We start from the raw sequence: 21,351 nt of genomic DNA on the forward strand, positions 1-21,351 counted from the left end.
AGCTCCTTTCATCTGGTTTTCCCATTCAGATCTCTGCACTCCCTCACAAGCTGCACCACAAGCGTGCCGGTCCACATCCCCTTGAATTCCACCAAACCCCCTCCCCTACCTCCTTTAGGGACCCCTTAAAATCCCACCTCAATCACGTCTCCCCTGACTGAATAGAAGTATCCTCCTTCTCTTTCCCTCTTTATTTCATCAAGTACAAAAACCGTGAAGAGTTGACTGCAGAATAGAATGCATTTATGTTTATTTCTTGGGCTCAATCCCAACTTTTCATGTCTTCAGTGCATTGCAGTTTCCCAGGTGTTATAGGGTTTTATTTGTATTTCTCTATGTTCAGCTGTCATAAATTGTAAGTTCCTAGATGGCAGGGATTGGGTGCTTAAGCTGATCTGTATAGTGCCATACTTTGATTATGATAGAAATTGTTATGTAAGGTAGCTGTTTGGACTACCTTTTGTATGATAGATCATGACTTCAATGTCATTTGAACCAGATAGAGAGGGTCTTCAGGCTTTTTACAATTTAATCATACAAATTAGAAAGCCTGACAGCTGAAGAAGATAGGATCCCCTTATTCTATTTGACACCTATAGGTCTAATGGAGTTGGTGATTGATTAAAGCTAAAACCATATTTTTCCTCTAGTGACTGCCTCGCACATTAGTTGAGTCTTGGAAGAGGACATCCAAAGAAGCCTGATTCTTCTTCTCTCCATTTATCTTCTAAGTCCATGGTGCCAGAAGTAATTTGGGTGACTTCTGCGACTCTGTTGACTTCAGCCTGTGTAGTTGTGGGATAGGGACTGTGTCAAACCTATCTTGTATATACTGTAGCACTTACTACAGTGTCTGCCATGTAATAGGTGCTTAAAAAATACCATTAAAACCAAACCAGAGAGAGAATGGCCTACTGAATAGAGCATGGGCTTGGTAGTCAGAAAGACCTGCGTTCTAACCCTGGCTCTGTCACTTGTCTCTTGTATGACTTTGGGCAAGTCACTTAACTTCTCTGTGCCTCAGTTACCTCATCTGCAAAATGGGGATGAAGACTGTGAACCCCATATGGGGCAGGGACTGTGTCCAACCTGATTTGCTTTTATCCATCCCAGTGCTTAGTACAGTGCCTGGTACATAGTAAGTGCTTAACAAATACTACAATTATTAATAAAACAAAATGCAAACTTCAGAGAGCAATCTTGTTATAGCTGTAGCTCTGTAAGAGGAGCCTACTCCTTTTATAAGACTAAAGCCCACATAATAACCCCCCAGATGATATTACCCTCTTGATTACTGCCATTGGCTTACTGTGTGACCTCAGGGAAATCAGTTCATTCATTCATATTTATTGAGCACTTACTGTGTGCAGAGCACTGTATTAAGCACTTGGGCGAGTACAGTACAACAATAAACGGACACATTCCCTGCCCACAATGAGCACTTAACATCTCTGTGCCTCAGTGTTCTCATTTGTAAGATGGGCATAATAATTGCACAGAGATCCCTATCGCACAGAGATGTTGTGAGGATAAAATGAGATACTTTGAAACAAAAAGAGTTGTACAAATACAGGGTATTTTATTACCAAGATATTTTACTTTTATTACAGTATTTGTTCCCCAGGGCTTAGCACAGAGCCCCACACACAGTAGGTGCCCAGTAAATCCTGATGATGATGATTATGGGAATGTTGGGAGCACAAAAACTTTTTCCTGGCAGTTTGGGAAAGAGAACAAAAGTGTTTTTCTACATAAAAAACTTATCTGATTGTTGACTTTTGGTTCTGGATCCAGCTGTGAACCTGGGGTGGAATTTGTCAGGTAGGGAAGGTTCAATCAATCAATCATATTTATTGAGCATTTACTGTGTGCAGAGCACTGCACTAAGCATTAGGGAGAGTACAATATAACATGTTCCTGGCCCACCGTGAGTTCGCAGTCTACAGTGACTAAGGCTGCGAGGTGAGTTCGAGAATCTCTAGCAATGTTAGAGTTTGGATGTCATAATAATAATGATTGTGGTACTGGTTAAGCACGAGCACTGTACTGTACTAAATGCTGGGGTAGATATGAGACTTCAGATCAGACACAGTCTGGGTCCTACATCCGTTTACATTTTTCTAACCTAGGGTTCGATTCTCTTGGTTCCCCTGCCCTTTGTTGTTTTCTGGCTGTTCAGTGAGCACCATTTTGGGCTTTTCACTTCTGCTATTAACAGAAGTTTCAAAACACCATTTCTGCACAGTTCTCTGGGGGGAAAAACAACAACTCTGGTTATAGAGGTGGAAAACACTGATGGGTCAGTGAGGCTTCCTGCTATTCATTCATTCATTCAATCATATTTATTGAGCACTTAATGTGTGCAGGACACTGTACTAAGCGCTTGGAAAGTACAATTCAGCAACAAGTAGGGACAATCCCTGCCCACAAAGGGCTCACAGTCTTATCTATCTTACATGTACTAAAGGTGCTGGGCTTTGGATAGACCGTCACATGGAACTGCAGGCTTGAATAGGGGTTAATAGGAAGTGACTTGACAACATGATTCCCATCCTCCTTAAATGTCTTTCCTTCATATAATGCCAAACAATGGCAGATCCATGAGCAGACAGGCACGATTTGGTGCTTCATGAATTTTCTCTGGAACATTTGACCCACGACATTCAGATCGTAAATGGATTTTAAGTATACACTTTGGAAAGGTCATATTTATTCATATAATGCAATCATGATATAAAATTTTCAATGATGGCATTTCCTTTTAGTGCAACTCAAAGAACCAAATAACTCAGAAAAAATGTTTTAGGTGACAGAAAAGAATGACTGTTTTGCCCATGAAAGTTCATAGTTTCTATTAGCTATGTGAAAACTCAAGCACTATAGAGTAGTTTCTTAAACCTGTGTATAGTCATGCATACATGTGTTATGTATTTGTAATATATGCCCATATAGCCGTCCTTTGGGTTGGAAGATGGTGCTACTGACAGAAAGATTTTTACCAGTGGGTGTACGCGTGCCTGCAAAGCCTAATGCATTAACATTCACTCATTCAATTGTATTTACTGAGCATTTTCTGTATGCAAAGCACTGTACTAAGTGCTTAATAAGTCTTTCATATTGTGTGGCTGTAAAATTGGCCTCTTGCTGTACAGTTTCATTTTTTTCTTACTGTGTCTGGAATTCTTTTGTTTCTTTTCTTGGTGTCATGGTCTTCCCAAGCTGCTGTTTTAAGACAGTCACCTCAGTTCTGATTGTTGCACGCCAGATGGATGTGTCTTCAGCTGCTATAATAATAACAGTTGTATTTGGTATTTACTATGTATCAAGCACTGTTCTAAGCGCGGGGGTAGATGGAAGATAATCAGGTTGAACACAGTCCCTGTCCCACATGAGGCTCACAATTTAGGAGGGAGAACAGGTATTGAATCCCCATTTTACAGATGAGGAAACTGAGGCACAGAGAAGGTAAGTGAGTTGCCCAAGTTCACAAAGCCGGCAAGTGGTCAGAGCTGGGATTAGAACTCAGGTCCACTGACTCCCAAGCCTGAGCTCTTTCCACTAGGCCATGCTGTTTCTCAGTGAAATATCATGAAACATACCATTGTCTAAAGTAGTGAATGCAGTTTTATAACCCACATAACTTATAATGATAATTGTGGTACTTGTTAAGCACTACTATGTGCCAAGCACTGTTCTAAGTGCTGGGGTACATACAAGTTAATCAGTTGGGACACAGTCCCTGTCCCACATGGGGCTCATACTCTGAATTCCCATTTTACAGATGAGGTAACTGAGGCCCAGAGAAGTTAAGCGACTTGCCCAAGGTCACAAAGCAGACATGTGGCGGAGCTGGGATTAGAACCAAGGTCCTTCAGATTCCTGGGCCCCTGCTCTATTCGTTAAGCCACACCACTTCTCGTGAACTTATGTGAAGTAATATACATCTGTTGCTTTTGGGTAGGCAGAGGATTGTCTGGTATTCCATCGTGTCATCAGTGGCCACCGGTGGTTCCAAACCACTTGCCTTTTGATTTATAGTCAAACACACTAGTTGACTGCCCTACAAAGATGGCCACCAAGCTACCCAAACCCCACTTCAGGTACTACCACTGAGGTTGGAACAAGTTTCCTACTAAGCACTATTGGGGAGTTCAACAGCCGAAGACTTGGACAAGCAAGAGCAGAACTAGAACTCCCAACAGCCTCACATTTGGAGATGAAAAAATATCAGGCCAATGCTCAAGCCACTCTTATGAGATATGAAACCTTGGCAAAAGTTCTACTTGCTCTGCTCTTCCTAGTCAGGACTGTGGGCTCTGTAACTATTCCTAGTTTTGATCTGTGGGAACTCTGCCACAGAGACTGTGGGAGGTGGCTGCTTAAAAGACTCTTGAACAGGAAACACTATTGCTTTGGAGAATGAAATTCTGCTAGTTAGAATTTCACACCAATATGGACATTTTATTTCTTCCTATCTGTCAAGGTGAACTTTGAATATTGTCTTCCTATGAAAGTGCGAAGATGGAGGAAGTATTCCTTTGCACAGTGTATGGGTTTTGTTTGGTTTTTAATAAACAACTCCCCAGACCAACGTATAGGCATTCAGCATTTAAACAAATGCCTGGAAATTAATGCTCATGTATTATATTCAGTGTGTCAATTGAAGCACAATGCAGTTTATTTTTACACGCGGTCTTTTTACAAAATCTCATAAAACAATTTCAAGTGTGAGTGCCGAAAGAAAGAGCATTTAACAGAGTTGAGCACAGTGACTCATGCAGCCAGAAAACTAAAAATGAGGTCTGAAAGTGCAGCAACGGAAAAAGATGAAATAAAAATGTGGTGCAAAACATAAAATTGAGTGTCTTGTAGACTACAGATGGTTAGAAGGAAAAAGAAAGATGTATTGAGTTGAGAAGGTGAATGGGGGTTGAGAGAAAGAAATGGAAAGGTTAACAGATTACAAATAATTCATCCATAATTCATAATCCTTTTATTCATAACTGTACATTTACAGACAGAAAGGGAGATTCCAGATTTGCTGAAGCAAATCATGATACTGTTCTTTAAAAGATCAGCATTTGAAATAAATAACAGTGTGAGCAACCGTGACCTTAATAAGCTGTTTTTTTTTTTCATTCCCTGCTTCCTTCTTTCCTTCTCTACACATGCAGAGCTCTCTTTTCAGGGTAAATGTCTACCTCATCAATGGTGTGTGTTCAGGCAGCAGTCAGAATAGTCTGCCTTCCCCATTTCTTGTTCATTGTTTCATGTCAGTTTTCAGGGAAAGAATCTCATGGACTTGGTAACAGGACCATTATGTTATTTCTCAGCATCAGCAGCTATCCTAGTTGGGCTCTACCATGTCCTTATCACATTTCTTCTGTCCAACTTGCTTGTGCTTGCCCCAGCTCAAGGCATGGCAGTTATTTTATAATAATAATAATGGTATTTATTAAGAGCGTACTACGTGTCAGGCACTGTAGTAAGCGCTGGGGTGGATACAAGCAAGTCGGGTTGGACATAGTCCCTGTTCCACATGGGGCTCCCAGCCTCAATCCCCATTTTACAGATGAGATAATTGAGGCACAGAGAAGTGAAGTGACTTGCCCAAGGTCACACAGCGGACAAGTGGCTGAGCTGTGATTAGAACCCATGACCTTCTGACTCCCAGGCCCCTGCTCTATCTACTTGTGTATCTGCTCTCATCCATCCTTTCCACATTTCTTGCCCAGCTAATGCTGAGTTTGGGGATCATGCTGCTGGCAATCTTGTCTTCTTTTTTTTTAATGGTATTCACTAAGCACCTTCTATGTGTCAAGCACTGTTCTAAGCACTGGAGGAAGAAACAAATTAATCAGGCCAGATACAGACCTTGTCCCAGATGGGGCTCACAGTCAAGTAGGAGGGAGAACAGGTATTGAACCCCTCATTTTGCAGTCATTTTGAATGCTAACATTTAACACTTTAAAATTTAGCATGCAGCACTTAGGCTAATTTGGTTCTATGGCTCTAATCAGTGCTCTTCATCATACTAAAACCTATACTCTGAGGCCAGGCTTCCATGGACAATGAGAAATTCTGTTGTAACCTAGCAAAAGTGGAAAAAAAAAGTTCAAAGCTATATTACATGTACTGCCCACCCCTCATGACGTTTCACACATGGTTTCAGAAACTTTATTGCTTCTCCTAGCCATTCAAATTTGTAGTTCAGAGGATCTCTTAATTTTGAATACTTTCCCATTTGTTTTGCATGGTTCCAGAAATTTCTTTCCCTCCCAGTTTAGTACTGACACCATAAAAGTAAACTTCATTGTAGTGGTGATTGGAAGAAAGAGAGGGGAATGGGGCCAGTGGTGAGGGAGCCTGAGGGCTTGACAGCTGGGAGAAGCTTTTATTGTTAGGAGGTTTGGAATTGGCAGCTTGGCTAGAAGGAAAGAGCTAGAGGGTCTGGCAACGGTTGCTCATAGTGAATTGAAATATTGAAAGCAAAGTGTGGAGCAACAACTGATCCCAAAGTATATGAAAATAGTCCATTAAAAATAGAAAAAAAAACGGGTGGTCAATAAAATCTCATTGTTGATAAAGTAAAAAAAAAAAATCGGTCAAGAGGTTGGTAAACTCAATTGTCAGCAGCTAACCTGACCAGCCAGGATCATCTGCCTCTGATGTGGGCTATATTCTAATCCAGATTCCTCTAAGAGACTGTCTCAGATCGAGGGAGGGAATGCCTGCGGGAACAGATATTCTGGCCACGTAGATCTGATAGGTAGGTCATTTCACCTCCCTGGGAGAAGCTCTCCACTTATTCAGAGATGTTTCACCCTCATCTCTTTAGGGAGAAGGGTCCCTGTCCAATTGGAGGACTCAGGTGGGTTTTGTCTTCTGCCTGCCAATCTGGGGGCTGCGGGTTAGTGAGGCAGGATCATTTTGCGATCAGAAATCTGACCTCTGGTGTGTGTATATGTATGTATGTGTGTGTGTGTCCGTGGCCCCAATATTTGAGGGGCAGAGATGTGAGGTGCAGGGTCTCAACTATTCAGATTTTTCATTTTCTCTCAGCTGGTCCTCTAAGCACCAGGAATGGGAGTCTTGTTTTGAGAACCACAGCTTTGAATTGCCTGACTTCCCTTTATTGAAAATTTCATCACCCCATTGCATTGGCACACATTTTTTGCACTTAATTATGTAATGTAAGTTTGTTGTTTTTTTTTTACTCCTGAGATGATTTCTCTAGGTAGAGTGAAAGCAGCAGTCCACTCTACCAGTACTTTTGCATTAATCAAGTTCACTTAAAGCTAAACTTTAGTGCAGGAAATAAAATAATTTATGGTGAAAAGTTCTGTACCATACAGTGAGATAATCCTCCTAGATTTCCAATTCTTTACAATTCCCACCCCCTCTTTTTATAAAATAGTAATTGTTAAATGCTTATGATGTTCCAGGCACTGTACTAAGCACTGGGGTAATAATAATAATAATGATACTTGTTAAGCACTGTGTTAAGCAATGTGTCAAGCACTGTTCTACATGCTGGAGTAGATACGAGTTAATTGGGTTGGACACAGTCCCTGTCCTACATGAGAGTCACACTCTTAATCCCCATTTTACAGATGAGATACCTAAGGCCCAGAGAAGTGAAGTGACTTGCCCAAAGTCACACAGCAGACATGTGGCAGAGCTGGGATTAGAATCCAGGTCCTTCTGACTCCCAGGCCCATGCTTTATCCACTAAGCCTTGCTCATTCAAGCTAATCGAACTGGACATAGTCCATGTCTCACATGGGGCTCAGTCTTAATCTCCATTATACAGATGAGGTAACTGAGCACATAGAAGTAAAGTGACTTTCCCAAGTTCGCACAGCAGACAAGTGGTGGAGCGGGAATTAGAACTCAGGTCCTCTGACTCCCAGGCCCATTCTCTTTCCACTAGGTCATGCTGCTTTTATGTTGCACTAAGACTGCCAAGCTTTCAGCTTTAAATTCTCAAAACAGGGCACCAACATTCTTGAATTTGATGCCAATTTGACCCTTTGCCTCTGCAGTATAGAAAGGAAGACACTCCTAACTTTACATATGTCAAAAATCTCTTTGCATAAGAAGCAAAGCTCTTTCAGGATTGTATGAGTTCATGGAGTTAGATTGGTGTCAGGGCTAAGAAAGATAGGGGGAAATTGATTCACACTTTTGAGCCAAGGAGGGTTTGAAGGGTGGAGAATCTTCCTCTGTTTCTTCCTTGCATTCCTGAGTTCAGGTAACCATCCATCTGACAAGATCAGAGGATATGCTGACCAATGCTTTGAACTGGATGTGATATGGAATCACCCTCTCCCCGACTCCACCTGATGTCCAGTTCATTCATTCAATTGTATTTATTAAGTGCTTACTGTGTGCAGAGCACTGTACTAAGCACTTGGGAAAGTACAATACGACAGTAAACAGTGACATTCCCTGCCCACAATGAGCTTACGGTTCAAAGCAGCGTCACTGCTGTCACTAGCCAGAATTCCCGAAGTCTTCCTGGCACTGGCCAGCTGTTGCCTAGTTAAGGCATTAAAATATGTTTTTCTTTACTCATCCTACCCTCTCTCTAAACCCTCCATGACACCTCCACTTCCCACCCCTTCTTGCCTCACCCTCCTTTAAACCTCTGTCCCCATGGCTATCCTTTTCTTCTCCCCCTCTGCCATGCTGGCTCTCTGCCCCAAACCTGAAGCTGCCTACCCTCTGTCTCCCACCATGTAGACCTTGAAAACCCCTCACCATTTTTTTTCCAAAAGAAATCACCCCAGTGCTGCCAGCTGTCACCCAGGTAAACCATTTAAAAACATGTCTTCCTCTTTACTCACCCTGCCTCACCAATTTCTCCTCTGGCTTCTCCCTCCTTTACCTTGTGTTCACCAGTTCCTCAAACCTGCCTCTCAGTGCTTCCCCCACTGTGATGGCCCCATGACCCAACACCCTAAATTCTCTGCCCTTGAGGGTACTGGGATGAGAGAGGAGAAGAATCTGGGGGAGGGTATCCCTGTTTCTGGGAGCCCCAGGCCTCTCCGCCTTTCTCCACACCCCAAATAATCCCTCTAGACTGTAATCTCCTCATGAGCAGAGGATGTGTCTACTAATTCCGTTGAATGGTACTCTCCCAAGTGCTTACTACAATGCTCTTCATACAGTAAGTGCTCAATAAATACCATTGCTTGATTTACTGGTCATATCATCCCATCAACTACCCTTAGAACTCATATGTTCATCTGTCTATTTACTTAATTCATGTATTTATTGTTCAGAGAAGCAGCATGGCTTAGTGGAAAGAACTCAGGCCTGGGAGTCTGAAGACCTAGGTTCTAATCCTGCCTCTGCCATTAGCCCATTGCATAACCTTGGGCGAGCCACAACTTCCCTGTGCCTCAGTTACCTCATCTGTAAAATGAGAGTTAAATCATACTCCCCTCTACTTAGACTGTGAGCTCCACGTGGGGCAGGAATTGTGCTTAACCTGATTAATTTGTCTCTCCCCCTCCCAGCGCTTAGTACAATGCCTGGCACATAGTAAGCACTTAAAGTATCATAATTATTACATTTGCTTTCTATCCTGCTGAATCGATGTTTATTTTTGTACCTAATGCGTGTTTGCAGCTTTTGTCTACTTTCTCCCCCATTAGATTCTAAATATCTAGGTGGCAGGTACCACCTCTTTTGCTTCTAGGGTATATTCCCAAGCGTCAAATACAGAACTTGGCATGCAGTAAGCACAGAATAAATACTGATGATGATGAGGATGTGAGCAGGAAGGGGGAGGAGAGAATTGGGCTTATCAAGTGTCATGCTCTCTGAGTGCAAAATAATTTCCCAGGGTTTGGGGCTGGTTAAAATTTCTAATGGATTACTAGAATTTTCCTAGCTCCTTGCAGAGCCCCCATAACCTTTCGAATATTTGAAAGCTGTTATTAACAGTCTCTCTTGCCTTCTCTTCTCCAGGCTAAATAATCTCACTGTGTGATCAAATGAATTTCTTGTGAGACCAGATTTCTGTATGTCACGGTTTCACTAGCTGTATTGAATTACAGACTTTCTGCTGTGGTTATTTGATGTTATTTTGCTATTTGGGGGCTGTGTTACTGTAGGGCCTTTGAAGATGGGGTGCCCTATATTTATCAACTCTACTTATAATTGCACACGAGAGAACCCAAATTAAAATTTCCCTCCTCATTAAGACGAAATGAATTGTTGCATGTCCAAGGAATACACAGATACATTCATTCCCTGACTGCGGGTATGTCTCTTTGTCTTTATGCCTCCTCTTCTATCAGCCTCAGGCTTTTCATAAGCACACACAGGAGTGGAATGGCCAGGTCATCTTCGAACAAGCTTGCAGTGGGGGTCAAATTTAACTTTGCAATGTCACGGTGATTATTGCCAATTAAAAATGAATCAGTATTTATGATAGACATCCCATTTCATTTCAGCTTGTCCTTTCCTATTACAAACAGTGTGACAATTGATGGCCTAAATTTTAAGGAAGCATTTGCTCAGTGATGAGCACATAATTTGTGGGATGCTAGATCAGAGACTAGCCTTGATCTCAGAGTTTTACAGTTATATAAGCCTCATTTCAATGGTTTTAGTAATCAGAACAGCCACCATTACACCTGCTGTTTGCTTCTGGGACTGATGAGCAGGATCTTTCTCTCTTATTCTCCTTTTCTCCTTTCCACACTTTCTTTCAGGACATGGAATAGCAGCCATTATATAAGGAGAAGAATTGTTCCCATTTTCATCCTTGATGCTGCTCTCAGCATGCTCTGGTTGTGTCCCCTTTTCAAGATAGTGTGTGTGTGTGTGTGTGTGTGTGTGTGTGCGTGCGTGAGTGTGTGTGTATTTGTGGTGGTGGAGGAAGGGGGAAGGGTTTGGGCAGGTTTGTCATTTTGCTGGCCATAGGCACTAAGTTGATTGCTGCTTGTTCTGTTTTTAATTAGGAAATTGTTATTTATTATAAAAATGTGTTTATTCTATTTGGAATTTACCTTGAAATGTGCAGAGCCCAAAGCCTGGTCTTCCTTCCAGTAAAGAAATTGATGAGATTGTAAGAGATCAATGACAATAATTCCCTGACAGCACATCTGTTGCTATTGTATTTTACTTTAGCTCATTTTTTACATGAAGTGTCACTCAACCTTTTTCTTCTGCCACTCATTATTTAAAGAAGATTTTTAAAAATTTCCCTCATGTATGTGATTTTGTTGCTCCTGGGGTGAGTGTGTTTCTGGATCTCCATGGTTTCATACAAGGAGTTCTCTTGCATTGATGTCTAGGTTTCAAAGTGGTGGTAGAGTTTGTACAGTGCAAATTGCAACTGAAAAAAAATGTACAGGCTCCTTGTACACTAATATAATAATAATAATAATAATGGCATTTATTAAGAGCTTACTGTGTGCAAAGCACTGTTCTAAGCGCTGAGGTGATCAGGTGTCCCACGGGGGGCTCACAGTCTTAATCCCTATTTTACAGATGAGGTAACTGAGGCACAGAGATGTTAAGTGACTTGCCCAAAGTCACACAGCTGACAATTGGCAGAGCTGGGATTTGAACCCATGACCTCTGACTCCAAAGCCCAGGCTCTTTCCACTGAGCCACGCTGCTTCTCTACATTTTTCAGCTTTTGATTTTTTTTTCCTGGAAAAACTGGTATCTTCCCCTCATTCTAAAACAGGGCTTATAGTGCCTGTTGGGAAATCCGATACTGGGAAGGAGCCAATTTCCCCTCCTGTATCAGCTTCAACATTCAGTAGTCTTGGGTCCGGTGCAATTCACCTGGCTGACAATTAACCATGGATCATTTAAGATAAGGAACGATCCTCTAACCAACTCTTTGCCTACTCAACTTTGTGTGATTTCAATTCCATAATCCTTTCAATTCTCCCCTCTTGCCCAGGAGGGTGCCAGAGAGCAAAGCATCTACCTTCCTTCCCCCAACTTTTCAGAGTTATGTGCTCTATGACACAGAGTTTTGCCAATTTAAGTGTTCAAATTTAAGAAAGAAGTATCCCTTCTAATGGGCCTATAGGTTACTGTAATATTTCTATGCTGCCTTGCAACTACTTTCCATATTGCCACTCTGCACTTTCTGTTTTTCTCTTGGTCTTATTTTCTGCCTCATATGCTAAGGTCATATAGTCGGTTTCAATTTCTTTTGTGTGCAATCACCTCTCTTCTCTTTCTAAACTTTGTATCTTCCCTGTACTCCCATCCTGAATGCGCCTCACACTGCTGACCTATTTAATTAGGCTGATAATATACAGGGACGCAAACTTTTCTTTTCGAGGGAGGGAATTCATCTGGGACCGAGTTCTGAAGGACCAGGGCATTGAGAGAATAGGGTGGGGAGATATGGTATCCAGAGACAGAAACCCATGCTCACTGACCCTGGGCCTTTAATGAAGGGTCAAAATGCCCCTGGATATTCCTAGGGACTGGTGGGATAGGAAAAAAGTCTCTTATTTGGCCTCAGAGCCCAGTATGTATCCATAAAGACTCTGAACAATGCCAAAGCCCATAGGAAAGGCAGTAGAAGGAAAAAGGTGGGAATAAGAAACAGAAGAAGAAGGGAACAAAAGGAGAGAAGAAAAGGGAAAAGGAGGAAAAGAGAGGGAGGAAAGACAGAAATGGGGAGACAGAAGACCCGAAACAGAGAGAGAGGAGTAGAAAACAGGGGGGTGGCTAGTGGATAGAGCACTGTCCTGGGAGTCAGAAGGATCTGGGTTCTAATCCCTGCTCTGCCACTTGTCTGCTGTGTGACCTTGGGCAACTTACTTCACTTTGCTGTGCCTCACTTGCCTCATCTGTAAAATGGGGATGAAGACTGTGAGCCTTATGTGGGACAAGGACTGTGTCCAATCTGATTACCTTGAATCTACCCCAGCGCTGAGTACAGTGCCTGGCACATAGTAAGTGCTTAACAAATACCATAATTATTATTAATTATTAAGTGCCCACACATCTCCTTACTTAAATGCCATCTGCACACTCACCCCCTCACCACACCCTTATAGTAATAACAACTCCCCCTTCTAGACTGTGAGCCCGTTGTTGCGTAGGGACCGTCTCTATATATTGCAGACTTGTACTTCCCAAGTGCTTAGTACAGTGCTCTGCACACAGTAAGCACTCAATATGATTGAATGAATGAATAACTATGGTATTTGTTAAGTGCTTACTATGTGACAAGCACTGTTCTAAGTGCTGGAGTAGACACAAGGTAATCAGGTTGTCCCACGTGGGGCTCACAGTCTTCATCCCCACTTTATAGACGAGGTAGCTGAGGTACAGAGAAGTGAAGTGACTTGCCCAAAGTCACACAGCAGAGAAGTGGAAGAGCTGAGATTAGAACCCGTGACCTCTGACTCTCAAGCCTGGGATCTTTCCATATTGCTTCCTCCTATTTGACATTTATTTACATGTCTGTCTTACCCCTGCTAGATTGTAAGCTCCTTGTGGGCAGGAATCATGTCTATTAATTCTAGTGTACTCTCCCAAGTGCATAGTACAGTGCTGTGCACACAGTAAGCGCTAAATACAATGATTGATTCTCTCCCATAGTGCTAATCCCATGAGACAATGATTCCCCTTGTTCCTTTTGAAGCTGGAACTCCTGATCCCATGTCCTGGTTTAACCAGTCTAGGGTTTTTTTTCAATGTCGTACCAGACAATTTAAAAATAACGAACAAATGTCTCAGATTTGGGATTGTCTCAGTTAACCTGATCTGTCTTTCTTGGACCAAGCCTGTAAATGTTTAGATTTACATTTCTGAACTGGCGCATGCTCAGTAAAAGCTCAGTTTTTAGGACAGTTGGGACTTTAACCCATGCTTTTCCCCCTTCCCAGCTCTCAAGATTGCCAAAGGAAGGAGCACAAGCTTGGGATGGTATCCCTCTGCCTGGTTTTCAACCAAAACAATGTGGGCAGTCTAAACTTAATTCGTCTTCTGCAACAGCCTCACAAAACTCTTGACACTGCCTATTCCAGAATGTATTTTAGGCTATTTTCATAACTATTTATTGCATTCAACCACTGCTTAATCAAGTTCATCTTCAAACTTCCGCTGCCCCTTTGCTTAGCCATATAGCCAGACACTCCTGCCTCATATAATAATAATAATAATCTCATTTGTTAAGCGCTTACTATGTGCAAAGCACTGTTCTAAGTGCTATGGTGGATACAAGGTAATCAGGTTGTCCCACGTGGGGCTCGCAGTCAATCCCCATTTTACAGATGAGGTAACTGAGGCACAGAGAAGTTAAGTGACTTGCCCACTTAAGTTAACTAAGAGAAGTTAACTTAACTAAGAGAAGTTAAGTGACTTGCCCAAAGTCACACAGCTGACAAGCGGCGGAGCCGGGATTAGAACCCATAACCTCTGACTCCCAAGCCCGTGTTCTTTCCACTGAGCCACGCTGCTTCTCTAATACCCAATTAAAGCTGGAAAGAAAAAGACTGGGAATGAAAACCAGGAATTTACTAGTCTAGATCTACAGTACAATGGGTTTGTGTGAAAATTTAGAAATTCAATATAGAGAAACAAGACACAACCCATGCCAGCTTCTGCCCCTTCTGGGTTATTTTTCCTCACTGGAAACAAGGAGGAATTGAGCAGAAAATATTTGGAGGAAAAAATGATCAACAAACAAAACACAACATGTTGCAATGTACTGCTTCTCACAGGGCAGGAACTGCTATTGTAACACAACCTTAGACCCACACAACTTTATCTTAAAATCTTTGAAAAAAGCCATTAACAGGCAAAGCAGTGCAGAAAACTCTGCTCTGTTTGGGGAATCTCATCAATCAATCAAATGTATTTATTGAGAGTTTACTGTGGGTAATAATAATAATGATGGCATTTATTAAGCACTTACTATGTGCAAAGCACTGTTCTAAGCCTGGGGAGATTACAAGGTGATCGGGTTATCCCATGGGGGGCTCACAGTCTTAATCCCCATTTTACAGATGAGGGAACTGAGGCACAGAGAAGTGAAGTGACTTGCCCAAAGTCACACAGCTGAAAATTGGCAGAGCCGGGATTAGAACCCATGAACTCTGACTCCAAAGCCCGTGCTCTTTCCACTGAGCCACGCTACTTGCAATAAATACTTGGGAGTGTACAGTACAACACAGTTGGAAGGCATGTTCTCTGTACACAAGGTTCTTACCATCTCTTTGAAAATGCATAATCATGTTTTTTTTAAAAAATAGAATATTAATACACATGGTTAAAACCTTCAACAATTTTATCATCTTTAAAAAATAGAACAACACCACATTTAGAAGAGACATCCTGTCTTCTCACCTGCTTTTCAGACTGGAGATGAAGTTCTAGAGGGTGGGACATGTCCAAGACTGAACTCCTTGTCTTCCCTCCCAAACCCTGCCCTCTCCCTGACTCTCCCATCTCTGTTGATGGCACTACCATCCTTCCCATCTCACAAGCCCGCAACCTTGGTGTCATCCGCGACTCCGCTCTCTCATTCACCCCTCACATCCAAGCCAACACCAAAACCTGCCGGTCTCAGCTCCACAACATTGCCAAGATCCGCCCTTTCCTCTCCATCCATACCGCTACCCTGCTCGTTCAAGCTCTCATCCTATCCCGTCTGGACTACTTCATTAGCCTTCTCTCTGATCTCCCATCCTCGTGTCTCTCCCCACTTCAATCCATACTTCATGCTGCTGCCCGGATTGTCTTTGTCCAGAAACGCTCTGGGCATGTTACTCCCCTCCTCAAAAATCTCCAGTGGCTACCAATCAATCTGCGCATCAGGCAGAAACTCCTCACCCTGGGCTTCAAGGCTCTCCATCACATCGCCCCCTCCTACCTCACCTCCCTTCTCTCCTTCTACAGCCCACCCCGCACCCTCCGCTCCTCTACCACTAATCTCCTCACCGTGCCTCGTTCTCGCCTGTCCCGCCATCGACCCCCGGCCCACGTCATCCCCCGGGCCTGGAATGCCCTCCCTCTGCCCATCCGCCAAGCTAGCTCTCTTCCTCCCTTCAAGGCCCTACTGAGAGCTCACCTCCTCCAGGAGGCCTTCCCAGACTGAGCCCCTTCCTTCCTCTCCCCCTCGTCCCCCTCTCCATCCCCCCATCTTACCTCCTTCCCTTCCCCACAGCACCTGTATATATGTATATATGTTTGTACATATTTATTACTCTATTTATTTATTTATTTTACTTGTACATATCTATTCTATTTATTTATTTTGTTAGTATGTTTGGTTTTGTTCTCTGTCTCCCCCTTTTAGACTGTGAGCCCACTGTTGGGTAGGGACTGTCTCTATATGTTGCCAACTTGTACATCCCAAGCGCTTAGTACAGTGCTCTGCACACAGTAAGTGCTCAATAAATATGATTGATTGATTAGCACCTCTTTCTTCTCAAGCTAACTGATAAGAAGGAGGAGTTTGAGGTGAAGGGGATTTTAAAGGGGAAAAATCCCAGGCTCTCCCTGGGGTGAACTCCTGAGGAGCCTGAAGCAGGCTCCTTTCTCTTGCTGCCCCATTCCCTGTCAATTTAAAGGGCAGTGGTCTCTTTAAGAGCCAGACACACAGGCAGGGTTGGGGCCTTGCGGTGGCCATTTTGGAAAAACCATCACTATCTTCAACGTGCTCCAAGCAGCATCTATGGTGGTAAGGTCGAAAGGGGGTGAGGTATGGGGGTTGAGCTGATGTTCCTCTAAACCTGAGGACCTGGGTTGAAGATCAGGTTAGCCTTGCATTAATTCAACCCTGACCACTGATGTGTTAAATGTTTTGGTGAGGTCTACAAATGCCACGTGGAGGTTTTGATGATGTTCTCTGCATTTTTCTTGTATCTGATGTACAGCAAGCATCATTTGTGTTATGTCCCACCGTGGTCTGTAGATTTATTGTGATTCTGGGGGAGTGTGATTAATGATGTTCTTAAGAAGTCGGTCCAAGAGGCCTCTGGTTGGAATTTTGCCCACAGTGGGGAGCCATGAGTTTCCACGATAGTTTCCATAGTCAGCTCTTGCTCCGTTCTTCATGAAATTGTTGATAACGGTGTCATACTTGAATTCCTGAATTTCCTCAGTGTTTCAGATGTTGAGGAAGAGCCTGAACAGTATATGATTCTCAGCTGTTAACCATTCTTTTTGGCTACTGGAGCAAGAGTCATGTCTGAACATGATGGCAAACTATTATTTGTAGAATACCCTGTATCATCGGGATAGGGTATGAGTATTTAGGAGATGGATCATTCAATCAGTCAATGGTATTGAGCATCTACTACTCTGTGCAGAGCACTAGATACTACAATAAAGTAAACACCATCCCTGCTTTCAAGGACTTTACAATCTAACTGGGGAGACCGAGATTAAAATAAATTACAAATAGAGCAAGAAAACAAATATGAAGATGTGCACATACGTTCTGTGCGTGGGGGAGGGTGAGTACCTCAGTGCTTATTAATAATAATAATTATGGTATTTAAGTGCTTACTATTTGCCAAGCACTGTACTAAATGTTGGGGGTAGATACAAGATAATCAGGTTGTCCCACGTGGGGCTCACAGAGTTAATCAGCAAGCAGTGTGGCTCAGTGGAAAGATCCTGGGCTTTGGAGTCAGAGGTCATGGGTTCAAATTCTGACTCCGCCACTTGTCAGCTGTGTGACTTTGGGCAAGTCACTTAACTTCTCTGTGCCTCAGTTACCTTATCTGTAAAAATGGGGATTAAACCTGTGAGCCCCACCGTGGGACAACCTGATCACCTTGTAACCTCCCCAGAACTTAGAACACTGCTTTGCACATAGTAAGTGCTTAATAAATGACATTATTATTATTAATCCCCATTTTACAGATGAGGTAACTGTGGCACAGAGAAGTTAAGTGGCTTACCCAAGGTCACCCAGCAGACAAGTGGCAGAGCAGGTATTAGAACCCATGACCTCTGACTCCCAAGCCCGTGCTCTTGCCACTAGGCTATGCTGCTTAGGGGTTAGGACTAAATCCAGATGTGATGTAGTAATCGGGGGGGAAGAATATCATAACTGACAAACCATCACTCTTCCCATCATCAAAGCCCTACTGAAATCATCTCTCTCCAAGAGGCCTTCCCTGACTAACCCCTCATTTCCCTACCCTGTGGGACAACCTGATCACTTTGTAACCTCTCCAGCGCTTAGAACAGTGCTTTGCACATAGTAAGTGCTTAATAAATGCCATCATTATTATTACCCATTTGCCCTCCCTTCTGCCTCCTTTCTGTCCTTGGGTGTTTACCCCCTAAACCACTTTGAGACTCACCCCCCACCCCAGCTCCGTAACAGTTATGTGCATTTCCTTATACTCTGCCACTTCCCCTATCTGTAATTCATTTGAATGCCTCTCTCCCCCTCTGGACTGTAAATTCTCAGAGGGCAGGGATCATGTCTACCAGCTCTATTGTTCTATCCTCTCCCAAGTGCTTAATACAGTGCTCTGCACACAGTAAGCACTCAATAAATACTATTGATTGATCGACTGATTGATTATCACCTCTCCACTGCTGCTTTAGACTACACAGCATCCTTTCTTTGGTTTTGGCACGGAAGCCGTCAGTGGTAGGGCTAAGGTGCAATGATGCTCCGGTGTCTTCTTCCCCTTCTCCCTTGCCATTTGCCCACCCTCTTGAAGGGGTAGTGATGCAAGGTCTGACGTGGAATGCAGGAATAATGAGTTAGCTCACTTTCATACTATTCCTGTTCCCTTCAGAGAATCAAGCCTCTGGGCAAGATGAAAAGGAGTCTCAGGAAATCATGTCCTCCTTTTTGGGAGTCTCTGGAGAAGCGGCATGGCTTAGTGGATAGAGCGTGGGCATGGGCCTGGGAGTCAGAAGGTCATAGGTTCTAATCCTGGCTCTGCCACTTGTCTGCTGTGTGACCTTAGGCAAGTCATTTCACTTCTCTGTGCCTCAGTTACCTGATCTGTAAAATGGGGATTGAGACTGGGAGGCCCAAGTGGGACAGGGACTGGGTCCAACCCAATTTGCTTGTAACCACCCCAGCGCTTAGTACAGTTCCTGGCTTAAGTATGCGTTTAATACCACTATTATTATTATTATTAGAAAGAGCCAGTGGTTTGGGCTGATTGTTTTAATCTCCGTCTGTCATCTCCTTCTCTATTATGTACATCTCTTTGACTCTTTCTTTGTCTTGCTTTGTTTTTCTTTCTGGCCTCCTCCCAAACCCTCCCGTGTATCTCTGCTCTTAACTCTGTATCGACTTGTCTCCCCTATTAGATTGTGAGCTCCACAAAGGCAGGGACCTTGTCGGTTACTCCAATTGCAGCATGCACCCAAATTTCCATTCTGCCTTGCCATTTGCCCACCCCAAATTGCAGCCACACCCTGAAACATGCACCCTGGGGTTATAGTTGATATTGTTTAATACCTTTACCCAGGGTTATAGGCATTCGAGGTATACAACTTCTATCATTTGATGACTTGCATCCCCCCAAAACCAAACTTTTCTGACTCTCCAGCCGAGTGTTACAGTTAAGTAAATCCTCCACTACTGTCTCCCGAATGAGATTAAGCAAGCTGATTGTGGGCAGGGAATGTGTCTGCTTATTGTTGTATTGTACTTTCTCAAGCGCTTAGTACAGTGCTCTGCCCACAGTAAACAATAAATATGAGTGAATGAACAATGAATGGATGTTGCAGGACACTGCCCATAGTTTGGGTCAGGTTTCCAAAGCCTTGAAGAGAACCCTGAACAGGTAACTAAGATTGTTGTGGGCAAGGAACTTGTCTGTTTATTGTTGTATTGTACTCTCCCAAGCGCTTAGTACAGTGCTCAGCACACAGTAAGTGCTCAATAAATATGAGTGAATGAATAATTGGGGAGGCAATTTAATTTAGAAGTGGATGTTGCAGATTGTTATGAAGTAATTGCATCTCTTTCAGAGGACTCATTGTCTAATGAGGACCTCATCCAACTTTGATAAGCCAATGATTCAGTGTAAAATGCTGAACCAGGTGTAGAACTTATGTTTTTTTTCACCACCAGCTAAGATTTGCAGATTGAGATATCTTGCATCCATTTTCAAGGAACTGGATGAATTTATAAGAATGATTGAAGACCCTGATAGAGGAGTTCAAAAGTGTGCAAAGGAGTTCAGATGGAGTTAGTACTTTATGAAGAAAAGAGAAAGCTGTTGTTTACCCTAAATAGGTCAAATTCTTCCCTAAAGTTGAGAAATCACTATCACAATCAGCAGAAATGCAGCCTCCTGGAAAGACTCATAATTATATTGCAGCTCTTTATTTAGTTAATGTTGTGATGTTATGCCCTGATTTACTTTAATAAAGATTAAAACAGTAGTTTAGTGAGGATTACCATAACAATATAGGTGAAGGAATCTCATATTATTTTAACGTGTTTTTAATGATTTTCAAAATCATTTTAATTATTTTTTCATAATTTTAATTTATAACGTACTTCTATAAGAGAATGTAATCCATGATATAACCACTCATGACACAACCAGTCAGTCTATCAGTGGCACTTGTGTGCTGTGTGAACTTGGGCAAGCCACTTGACTTCTCTGTGCCTCAGTTGCCTCATCTGTAAAATGGGGGTTAAGACTGTGAGCCCCACGTGGGACAACCTGATTACCTTGTATCTACCCCAGCACTTAGAACAGTGCTTGGCACATAGTAAGTGCTTAACAAATACCATTATTATTATTATTTATAGTGAAGCAGCATGGTGTAGTGGATAGAGTATGGGCTTGGGAGTCAGAAGGTTATGGGTTCTAATACCAGCTCTGCCACATGGCTGCTGTGTGACCTTGGGCAAGCCACTTCACTTCTCTGTGCCTCAGTTACCTCATCTGTAAAATGGGGATTGAGACTGGGAGCCCCATGTGGGACAGGGACTGTGTCCAACCCGATTTGCTTCTATCTACCCCAGTGCTTAGTACAGTGCAAGGCCCACAGTAAGAGCTTAACAAATACCACTATTATTATTTCCTAATTCACTGTTTCACTGGCCATGGGCATCCCTCTCTAGCATAGTGTAAGGGATAGAGCACGGGCCTGGGAGTCAGAAGGTCATGGGTTCTAATTCCGGCTCTGCCACTTGTCTGCTGTGTGAACTTGGGCAAGTCACTTCACTTCTCTGTGCCGCAGTTACCTCATCTGTATGATGGGGATTGAGACTGGGAGCCCGATGTGGGACAGGGACTGGGTCCTATCCGATTTGCTTGTATCTACCCCAGCGCTTAGTACAGTGCCTGGCACATGGTAAGCACTTAACAAATACAATCTAAGCACTTAACAAATACAATCATTATTATT

The sequence above is a fragment of the Tachyglossus aculeatus genome, chromosome X4, assembly GCF_015852505.1.
Source record: "Tachyglossus aculeatus isolate mTacAcu1 chromosome X4, mTacAcu1.pri, whole genome shotgun sequence".
Taxonomy (NCBI): domain Eukaryota; kingdom Metazoa; phylum Chordata; class Mammalia; order Monotremata; family Tachyglossidae; genus Tachyglossus; species Tachyglossus aculeatus.